The sequence below is a fragment of the Chelonoidis abingdonii genome, chromosome 1, assembly GCF_003597395.2.
Source record: "Chelonoidis abingdonii isolate Lonesome George chromosome 1, CheloAbing_2.0, whole genome shotgun sequence".
NCBI classification, from domain to species: domain Eukaryota; kingdom Metazoa; phylum Chordata; order Testudines; family Testudinidae; genus Chelonoidis; species Chelonoidis abingdonii.
This window is the reverse complement of record NC_133769.1, coordinates 226,815,915-226,827,332: the sequence shown is the minus strand read 5'-3', so window position 1 is coordinate 226,827,332 and position 11,418 is coordinate 226,815,915.

Below are 11,418 nucleotides of genomic sequence, written 5' to 3'. Positions count from 1 at the left end.
AGTTTCCAGTTCCCTCCCAGACTTTAAAAAAAAATCCAGGTCTCTGATTGGTCCTCTGGTCAGGTGTTTGGTTTCCCCTTTGTTCACCCTTTACAGGTAAAAGAAAATTAACCCTTACCTATCTACTTATGACAGACCTGTTCCAAACCTCTAATCGTTTTAGTTACCTTTCTCTGAAACTTTTCTAATACCAGTATAAGAGGAAGAAAAAGCACCTCAATTTTGTCTATGTTGAGCTTCAGTTGTTGACAAACTGCTTTGCATGCAATATTCAAGAGAGCAGAGGACAGGAAAATCAGATGAGCAGAAGATTTGATTTCTCAGTGTAGATAATCGCCTAGGTAATGGGGAACTGTGTGATTGGATGAGGTTGCCCAAAAATAACAAGTGGCAGCACCACACAATCTCCCATGGAGAAGGGCAATAGAGAGGAGGATCAGCCACCAAAGGAAGGCTGAAAAAGCAGTCAGAGAGAAAGAAACCCAGGAGATGAGGATGTGAGAGAAAAAGTAATACTGTCAGTGAAAAGGTTAGGAAAATGGAGTTGAGACTTAACTAGGAAGAGGTTCTTAGTGGCCTGTGTGACAATATCTTCTGTGGAATGGAAAAAGTGGAAGCTGGGTTAGATCAGGAGTGAGTGTTAGGTAAGAAAGTTGAGGTAGTGATTGTGAACAGCATGTTCAATGAGCTTTACAGGTGCAGGGAAGAATGGGGAAATAGGATTGTTGGCTAGAGTCGATAGTGTTTAAAAACTGGGAGTAGAGGGAGGGGAAAGTATGATGTTTGGGTGAGGGGAAAATAGGGAGGATTCATAGGTTCAGGGGTCGTGAGAAACTGGGCGGGAATTGGGGTAAATAGAACAGCTGGAGAGATTGGGAATGGAGAGAAGGCAAGAGGAAAAAACATGACATTAAATTAGGAATGTGAATGAGGCAAAAAAATTTTGGTCCACAGAAATAGTGTGGAGCACTAAGTGTCTGAGAATTGGAGTGGATAGTGTACTGGCAAGAGGAGTAAATGACTCATCATTGGTGAGCGAATTTGAGGGAGTCAGCTGTGAAGTAATGTTCTGAGAGAAGATTACTAAGGGATGATAATGGAGTTGATATCCTGGTAAAGATGGGACTGGTGACCAAGAGAGGAGAGGGTAAACTCTGTTAAGAGATCAGAATGAGTGTTCTTTAGTGGAGATAAAAGCCTTATTTGGTGCATTGGTGAGTTGAGTTAACTAAGGTCAAATGAAGAGGTAGGAAGTGAAGTGACTGGCTGCGTTATCAGAATGGAAGTTGAAGGGTGGGAGACTAACAGGAGAGGAAGAGAGCTTGTTTTGGGAATCAGAGGGCTGGTCTACACTACGGGGGAAAATCGATCTCAGATACGCAACTTCAGCTACGTGAATAACGTAGCTGAAGTCGAAGTATCTAAGATCGAATTACTCACGGTCCTCACAGCACGGGATCGATGTCCGCGGCTCCTCATGTCGACTCCGCAACTCCGGGTTGGTGGCGTTCCGGAATCGATATAAGCACGTTTGGGGATCGATATATCACGTCTAGATGGGACGCGATATATCTATCTCCGAGCAATCGATTGCTACCCGCCGATACGGCAGGTAGTGAAGACATAGCCAGAGAGAAGGGACATGGGGTAGATCTTGTGGGTGGGTTGGTTGACAGCAACATGGAGGTTAAAAGCAGAGTTTAATGTTACATAGTACAAAGGTGTGGGAAGAGGGAAGTTCTTGAAATGGCAATATTAATTATTTGGGTCTTGGGCTATTCTGTTTCCTTAGTCTTTGAAATTTGTTCTGCTTTATTCTTCACTAGTAAAGCACTATCTGAGTGATCTTTGTGTAAACAAGGCAAACTGATGGAATTTCAAAACAGTGCTCTGAGTTGGCCAGCAATAACATAACTAGCGTGTGCAGACCTAGCACTTTGCTATTGTCAAATATTTTTAGTTTTCTGGCAGCTTCTAATGTATATTAATTTGCCATTTAGCTTTCCTTTAGTGGCATATCAAAACTAATATTTTTGCTTCCTTTTTTCTCATGCCTTGTCTCAATATTGCTCTAAAACCTTACCTACATCCTGGGAAAGAATGTATTGGCTGTTTACTTATGATTCTTGTGTACTTTGAATGCTATTTTATAACCACCTATGCATTTTTTTTCTGGGAAACTAACCGGAGTTTCCAGGCAACAAGTCTTGTGACAATGGGTAAAATTTTCAAAAGCACCTAAGTGAGTTTCAGAGCTGAAGTTCAATTTTCAAAAAAGATTTAGACACTTAAGTCACCAAGGATAACATTTTCAAAACACCTAGGGTTTTTTTGTAAAAGCTTTTCCACCTCCAGGGTCAGAAGCTTAACTTGTAAGTAACTGTAAAACACTTGGAGGAAGGGACAGCCACACACCAACCAACATCTTGAGTTGCATCTCCAACTGCTTCTCAAGATACCATATCTCAGTTCGAGGTTAACTGCACCTCTTTCCCTCTCTAGTCTGCTCCAGGGATGTTGCCTTTAAGTGTGAGGTCCCCAGCCATCACCTCTCTGGGCAGGGACCTAGGTCCCTTTCTCTTCAGTCCAGGGATTTAGGCTTACAGTCCCTTTGCGATTCCCTGTGCTTATCCCAGCAGGTCTGACCTTAGTCCAGCACCTGCTTTTTGCCCTCTTATCTCAGGGACAATGATAGGTTATCAATGACCAGGCAGCTTTTGCAAAGCACCGTACATTTATTTTAGCACAAAAGCATTACAGAGAAAGTGTATAAAACAATCTCCACACATGTTAAGCTTGCTGAGCTTCACCCATCTTCCACAGGGAGACCATGGCACACTTCAATCTTTCAACCTTTGCAGTGGGTTTTGCCCTCTTGGTTACTGTCTTATATCAGTTTTTGGATCTAAATGAGAGATCCTTGGCCAGCCCAGACTGGTCCTTAAAGCCCAATATCTTTGTCTGCTGGGCCTCTTGAACCCAGTCTGAGCCAGACTATGTAATTCCCCCTAGAGATGGTTCTTTTCTGGAGGAGTTTACCTGTCTTGGGCTTTTCAGTGATTACACCCCATTGATTTTAGCTCCTGTGGAAAGTTTTGGAACCCTCCCCCATGGAACTAATATAAAATCCCTAGCTCACAATGACACAAGGAACATTTATAGATGCCAAAGTTTGACTAATCCTTGACAGTCTCAGCATTTGGCCCATCTCAATATAATAAATAGCTCATTGAAGCTTCCTAGATCTCACGTTTCCTCCCAGATGTTCTGCTTCAACTCAAGTTCAACGTGGTTTTCCTCAAACTATCTCCTTCCTTTAATGATTCCGCTTGATCCTCCTATATGAGTGGGATCAGAATCAAACAAGGCTAAGCCAAGGATCAAAGAGGATCCTAAACCTTACTGATGATGGCCTTGGGAAGGAGGGGACTACCCAGGGCATGTCAGTGAGAGCGAATAGGCATGCCAGGAGATGCAGAGACAGAGAAAGCATGCAGTGAGCAAGACAGTCTGCTTCCCCCAGCCTGAGAGGGATTAGCTGGGCAGAGCAATTCAAATGTTGGTAAGGAAAGATTAAGGTGTAGGAAAGGGGAAATGAATGCGCATATAGGAGGCTTTGTGTTAACCCTTTGTGTGCTATGTACCTGTGGATGAAAATAAAAAAAATGTTTTGTTCTGAGGAAGCTGTTTTTGAATCGCTAGTCAGCCACTGTCAGGCTCCTGGAGGAAAAGGCTTACAAGTGCTGAACTCCATTGGGTCTGTTGGGGTAACAAGGTTGGGAACTGGGAGGGGGAGGACTGCAGCTCAGAGATCCAAGTGAAGAGTGTTAGGACTGTAGGGTTCTACCCTAAGTGAGGCGCTGGGAGCCGGGCCAGTCACCTGAGGGATGCGCTAGAGAGGGGCTAAACACGGGTCTAAGGCACAGCTCACCAGATAACTGCGACCTATGTACAGAGCAATTTTTCCCTATGATATATTACATACTAATAAACAAACTTCAGAGCTGCCCAGTAATCTGTCCATGTAGAATCCTGTTGCAAAACTGTGTAGTTCACCTGAGCAAAGAAGCCCAGATATTTACTAAGTGCAAATTCAGTTTTACATTTGGAATTGAAAGTAATCGTGTATCAGTACTGTAACTCCACTGGACAGAAAAGGAGGGGGCTTCCTGCAAAGACCAGTTGTTCAGTAAAAGGCTTTTTTGCTTTTTAAGCTCTGTATTGAGTGTGTCATTCCTGATGTTCCCATTAAATAGAAAAAGAATCTCTGGTGGATTTCACGTTGCCAATTCCTCAAACTATCCTAAAAACAGTAACTTCTCGCTTAACGTTGTAGTTATGTTCTTGAAAAATGTGACTTTAAGCAAAATGATGTTAAGTGAATCCATTTCCCCATAGAATTAATGTAAATGGATGGGCAGTTAAATTCCAAGGACACTTTTTTCGCCAGACAAAAGACTTATATACATATACAGTATAAGTTTTAAACAATTTAATATTGTGATGATTGTGAAGCTTGGTTGAGGGGGTGGAGTTAGAAGGTGGATCGTCCAGCTGCTCCTCTTGCTGTTCTTGCTGAACTTTTCCGACTTGAAAAAACACATCTAGAGATTGTTGTTTTGCTTTCCTTTTATTTTTCTTGGTAAATTTCTTTATAGCAATTAATTACATGACCAACTCCCCTCATGACTTTGGAGCAGTGTTCTCTGTCAGGATCATCAGCACTAAGGATTTGCAAGCTAGCTTCAATCATTCTGAAAGCTTCAGAAAAACATTTGGCAGTCAAATTTTGATGGGTTGGTTCTTTTTAGTTCTTGGCCGCCTCCTTCCATTGCTCTCATCACCTCTAGTTGCATCAGATCTTCATTGGTTAGCTCTTCTCCATATGATTGCAGAAGCTGTGTAATGTCGGCTTCTTCCACCTCATCAAAACCCACTTTCTTGGCCAAGCCGAGGATATCTTTCTTTATAGACAACATCTTTAAATTCTTTTACGTCGTTGGCACATTCAGGCCACAACTTCCCCCACACACCATTCATAATTGCCTGAGTAACTTCAGCCCAGGACTCACCAATGTTATTGATGCACTTCAGGTTGTGTTATCACACTAAAATTGCCGAATCATAGGCTTGCCTTCCCCATCGGTGCCCCTGATGAGCTGGTCGAAAGTATGGTGTAAATAATACACTTTAAATGCAGCAATGGCTCCTTGGTCCATGGGTTGGATGAGTGATGTAGTGTTAGGTGGCAAAAAGACAACTTTGATGTTTTCGCACAAGTCATCCAGGTTGATTGGAAGGAAAATCAAGATTTTCCTTGGCACAATATTCTTTCTATATAGCCTTTCTGAAAAAATAGGTCCAGTTATCCATACCTTATTATTGGATCCCCAAATGACCGGAAGGTGTTCCTTTAAAAATCCCTTGAGAGCTTGCAGTGTTTCAGATTGGTACACTGTCAGTGGTTTCATCATCATGTCTTCATCAGCATTTCCACCTAGAAGCAAGGTGAGGTGGTCTTTAGCTGCTTTAAATCCGGGTGCTGTATTCTCTCGGGAAATGTAAGTCTGTTCGGGCGTCCTCTTCCAATAGAGGCCCATTTCATCGACATTAAAGACTTGCTTAGGTGAATAGCTGCCTTCCTCAACTATTTTCTTGAAATAGTCGGGGAATTTTTTTAGCTGTTGCAGTATCAGCACTAGCTGCCTCACCAGACATCTTGATGTTATGCAGGTGGAAGCCGGCTCTTGAACCAATCAAACCATCCCTGACTTACTGTGAACATATCTCTCTGTGATTCTTCACCATGGTCTCTCTTCAAATTGTCATACAAACCTTTTGCCTTAGCTTGTATCACTAGCAAACTTAGAGGTATGTTCCGCTTGTTTTGGTCCTCTGTCCACACTGAGAGAAGACACTCCATGTTTTCCATTAAACTACTTCTTAATCGATTTATTTTAGTAGTATTAAGCCATGTTACACACCGAGCACTAGCCCTGATCTTGTCGGCATTACTCCAGATTGTTCTCTCAGTGGGCGGAATAAGCCCTAGAATGATGCTAATGTCTACTGCATGCTCACCTGCATCAAAACGTCTTAAAACGTCTATTTTAGAACCCAAACTAATGGTTTTCTTACTGCTAGTGGTACAGCTACTGCTAGGCATTTTACTATCACTTGCTGGGTGTTTTTGACTCATGATGCTGCGTGATATTGTACAGTACAATCACAATGAGCCCTCCACCATTACAGAGCCACTGGAAAAATGTCCTATGTCAGCTCATTGAGCCCCTTCTGTTTCTTGCTCATGCACATTAGCAGCAGCTCCCCTTTCCCCAAATCTCCCTGCAGTCACTAATCAGAGGTTTGTCTGAGGACCTGCTCATGAGCATCTTCTAAAGCAACCGTGTTGATATCAGGTGAGATATTTCCCAGGGGAATGCCTTGCTGCTAAATGATGAACTAGCGCTTGGCTGAGCCCTCAAGGTTTAACATGTTGTTAATGTAGCCTCATACTCTATAAAGCAACACTGATTGAGGCAGGAGGAAGGAGACACAATAGACTCATGGTAGTGGTTGCAAACACTTCCCTGAAGGTGATGATGAACCCACGCTATCCCAGCCTTCAGGAGCACAGCACTCCCTCCTCTGGACGGCGCATGCACATGCTACTCCTCACTCCCTTCAGCCTGGAGTCATTGGGGTCGTGCAGCATTAATCAATTATTGAAAGGGAAAGAATTGGAAAAACCCATGTCATTCTCCATGGTAATCTGGAAGCCCTGTGGGTTTAGGCTAGGACTAGTTATGGAGTCAGTTTCACTTGCAGGTTCTTACTTTCACAGGAGCCCTGCTGGAAGACCAAAGGCCTGTCTTCCAGAGTGCCCTGGAAAAACCGACCCTGCTGTATCTCCCATAGAAACCATTCACTCAGCACTGGGGCAGCATTGCAGCCAGTGTAGCTGTGACTATTGTAAGAGGAGGAAAATAATGTTTGCTGCAGGGATGTGCCCCTCCCTGCTGTGTGCATGCAGGGGCAGAGAGATGCAACTTCCCTGCATTTTGCAGACTTCAATGGGAGCAGGGCCAGGTTCTGTGCATCCCTACACCCCTTCTCCCCTTGGCTAGAGTGAGGCAGGCGCTGGAATGGTATTAACTTGCTTTGGGTGGGCTGCCCCCCTCTTTATTCTTACCCCCCGCTTGCAAAAGGGGGGAGTAGATGAAATGTTGTGTCGGCAGGCACAAGACAACAAGGTGAGGCCACTGCTGTGCATCCCCCGCAGCTGTTTTACAGGCAGCTGGTGGTCTCAGGCAGAACCTCCGCAAGCGCTCGGCGTAGCATTATATTTCCGAGCAGGGAGGAGGGCAGCAGCTGGGCTGTAAAGTGATGGTGAATTGCTGTGGGGTAGTGTGCATGTGGAGTATGTTTATAAACATAGTTGGCAGGTGCCTCTGCTTTACCCCACACAGGCACAGCCCGCTCTAGACAATGAGGCAGGCAAGGAGGCAGAAGGTGCCACATTAGCTAGGAAGCACCTTGAGCAGAAGCAGCGGCTGCTTCCCCCATTGCGACTTACATACAAGCACAGGCGCCAATTTAAAGTGCCAGGGGGTGGTCAACTCCTGACTCTGCCCCAGGTCTCCTGCCTCTTCCCACCCCTGCTCCTCCCCTGAGCCCACCGTGTCCTCACTCCTCCCCCCCGAGCCTTCTGAATGCTATGAAACAGCTGATTACAGCAGGCAGGAGGTGTGGGGAGGGAGTGAGGAAGCACTTATCCTTGGGGTCCGCTGGTGGGTGGGAGGTGCTGCGGCGGGGAGAGGATGGAGGGGAGTTGATGGGAGGCTGCCAGCCCGTTCTGGTTTCCAAGCCCCCACAAGCATGGGCTGCTCTTCCAGAGAATTCTCCAAGCAGTGGACATAGCAGGAAGCCAAACAATGTTATAAGGGAGCATTGTGCAACTTTAGACTAGCATGTTCTCTAATAGATAAACGATGTAACAATGTTAACTGCAAGGACGTAAAGTGAGGAGTTACTGTAATACACAATGGTAGCAGTTTTTCCATTTAAAAATAAGAAGTGGATGTCCATGGCTAATCATGTGTGCTTATGTATAGAGCTTTAACCTGATCCAGAAAACTAAATTTAGTTCACAAGTTGAGATGGGAAATCTGTTTACAGGGCTGGACAATGACAAGGACATGGTGTAAATCCTATTATGACTGAATGAGTACTGATTTCATTTCAGCAGTCCACCAATTCAAATATCTTCCTTTGGTATGGGAAAGGTGAGGGAAGGAAACCTGCTGCATCCTAGACACAAGTAAGAATGAAGGCATAAGCTTGCATTTTATCAGTAAGAGAAAAGTAAATGACAGAATATGAGGTGTACTGCTCTAGAATAATTTAAATTCAGCATTTGATACTATTCAGTTGTAAACCAAAGTTAGTAGTTGCTGTCCTTTGAGTCATGTACGTGTATTGTGGCAACTGTGACAAAGTTCCTCCTCTACCTTGGTGGGTCCTGCGCTTATTGGCGGATTTGCTCGCCTGAGGGCTTCACCATGTGTGTCAGGAAATGGCCCAGAGACTTTCCCCTCTGGTAGAAGCCATAGTCGAGTTTCACCGACAAAAGCGCCAGTGTGGACAGCACTGTCAGTGGGAGATGCTCTCCTGCTGACATAGCCAACAGCGCTCGTTTAATTATGCTGACAAGAGAGCGTTCTTCCGACAGCATAGAGCAGTTACATGGCAGACCTTACAGTGGTACAGCTGCAGCAGTACCACTGTGCTGCTGTAAGGTCCATAGTGTAGACATAATCTTAGTCTCTTGCTGCCACGGTGTAAGTGTTAAGGATATAATCTAAATTTTGTGGTTTTCTGGCTTGTAGCCATATGAAAACCACAACTTAATTCTAATCCTCTTGTTTTTGAGTGGAGGATGAGAGAAAGGGTTCTGTTTGAAGGAAAGTCGTGACAACTGTAAAGCGCTGTCTCAGAAACATATGAAGAAAAAGGACGTTTATGCCAAGTGTGTGGCAGCGGCCCAGCTATAACGGGAAGATTTTTAACTGTAGCCAAGAGATTCAGGGTACATCCCACAGGATTCAGCAATCTAGTGACAGATGTTCAGAGTGTGTTGAAATTCAGTATGTTTTTCCATGTTGCACATGCTTTAAAGCACAACTGACCTATTTATTCTACCTGAGACTACCTCACTCACCTTGTATCTTATATTGGACCAACTTCTGTTGGCGAGCGAGACACGCTTTCGAGTTCACAGAGCTCTTCTTCATGTCTGGGAAACATGGCCTTTGAAGAAGATCTTTATGCAGCTTGAAAGCTTGTCTCTCTCACCAACAGAAGTTGGTCCAATAAATGATATTACCTCACCCACCTTGTCTGTCTAATACTCTGGGACCAACCCAGCTACAACTAGGGTGACCAGATAGCAAGTGTGAAAAATCAGGATGGGGGTGGAGGGTAATATGTGCCTATGTAAGAAAAGCTCCAAAAATCAGGACTGTCAGTATAAAATCGGAACATCTAGTCACCCTAGCTACAACTACACTGTGTACAACTATTTTATCTGTAACAGATGCATAATCATAGGGTTTAAAGCCAAGATCCAAAGCTCACTGACTTGATCAGTCCCTAAACAAGATACATTTAAACAAAAAGGGAACTTTTTCTCACTTCCTTTTCTCATATACAGTATATTAAATTCATCAGTGTTAGCTCAGAATTCTCCCAGTTTGAGACCTGCATATCCAGGAAACGCAATCCGTAGCTCCCTAGGTACTGTACTTCTCTGTTCCTGGAAGTGACTTTGGTTGCATATTAGCCTTTTAGATTTCTCTCCAACAGCATTCAGCGCTCTTTCAAGATTGACTCACATTCTGTACTGCCCTGCTTCCAGCCCACATACATCATACTAGCTCCTAGCACCATGCATCCCCACCCCTTTCTGTAGAGTGATATTCTACAGCCGCTCACTAAACCCTACATACAATATTTTCTCTCAGTAATTTTGGTTGCTAAAGCAGCAGTTTTCTTCCTCTTACAAGAAGTTAAAAACACTCACCGGGGAAATCAAACTACTTTCATTGCAGCAGGAAGTTGTTCTGTGAACTGATCAGGTCAAGCTTAGACCAGTTTCTATAAGACAAGCTGTCAATAAATATTGGTGTTTTTTTCATAGTGTGACAGATCCAGATCAGTGGGATACAGGGTTCTGGTAGAGAGTGGGAAAATATACTGGTCACTGGATGAGTAGTTTTCTGTTCCCTGAGTGACCAGAGCAGGGGCTGCACTAGAGTAAACAGGAACCTGCTAGAACCAATTAATGCAGACAGGCTGATTAGTTCACCTGCAGCCAATCAAGGTAGGCTAATCAGGGCACCTGGGTTTAAAAAGGAGCTCTCTCCAGTCAGGTGAGGAGAAGCCAGAGGAGAGGAAGTACGTGTGAGGAGCTGGGAGCAAGAGTCACAAGGAACTGAGAGTGAGGGTGTGCTGCTGGAGGACTAAGGAGTACAAGTGTTATCAGACACCAGGAGGAAGGTCCAGTGGTGAGGATAAAGAAGGTGTTTGGAGGAGGCCATGGGGAAGTAGCCCAGGGAGTTGTAGCTGTCATGCTGCTGTTACAGGAGGCACTATACACAGCTGCAATCCACAGGACCCTGGGCTGGAACCTGGAGTAGAGGGTGGGCCTGGGTTCCTCCCAACTCCTGATCAGACACAGAAGAAGTTGATCCAGATTGTGGGAAAGATCACTGAGGTGAGCAAATCTGCCAATAAGCACAAGACCCACCAAGGTAGCAGAGGAACTTTGTCACAACAGCAACACCCAGGGTGCATGATGTTGCAGGATGAGGACATGAGGGATAAATGGCCTAACCTCAGGTCCAGGTGGCCAAGAGAAGTGGGTGGGATAGGGGCTGTGCTTCTGCTCCCAATCCCTCATTTCATGCTAGAGCTAGAAATAATGCTAAAGTGAGGAACACAACCTTAAGAAGTTTTGCAAAAAAGACTGAGTATAAATAACGTAATCCTCTAAGTAGCTAGCAATGTGTCTTAAATGCATTGTTTTATTTTTTCTTTAAAAATGAGTGATTTTCTTTTTTGCCAGTTACTCTTTTAAAAAATCCAGTAATTTTGAAGTATATAAGCAGGAAAATGCATCTGAACTAAAGCATAGCAATTCTCAAAATTTTCAACAAACTGAGGCTGAGTTTGGAATAAGTTTGGGCTGCTTGATGCTTCCAAATGCCTTATGGTACAAACTGCACATCCTTGTGGTTTTGAATAGTTTCCAGTTGAAAATAGGCAAAATGTGTGGGCTTTGTGGTATTTGAAGGCATTGGAACTCACGTGAAGTAGCTATGGACAAAAAGTTCACACAACCCTCCCTGAAATGAAAGA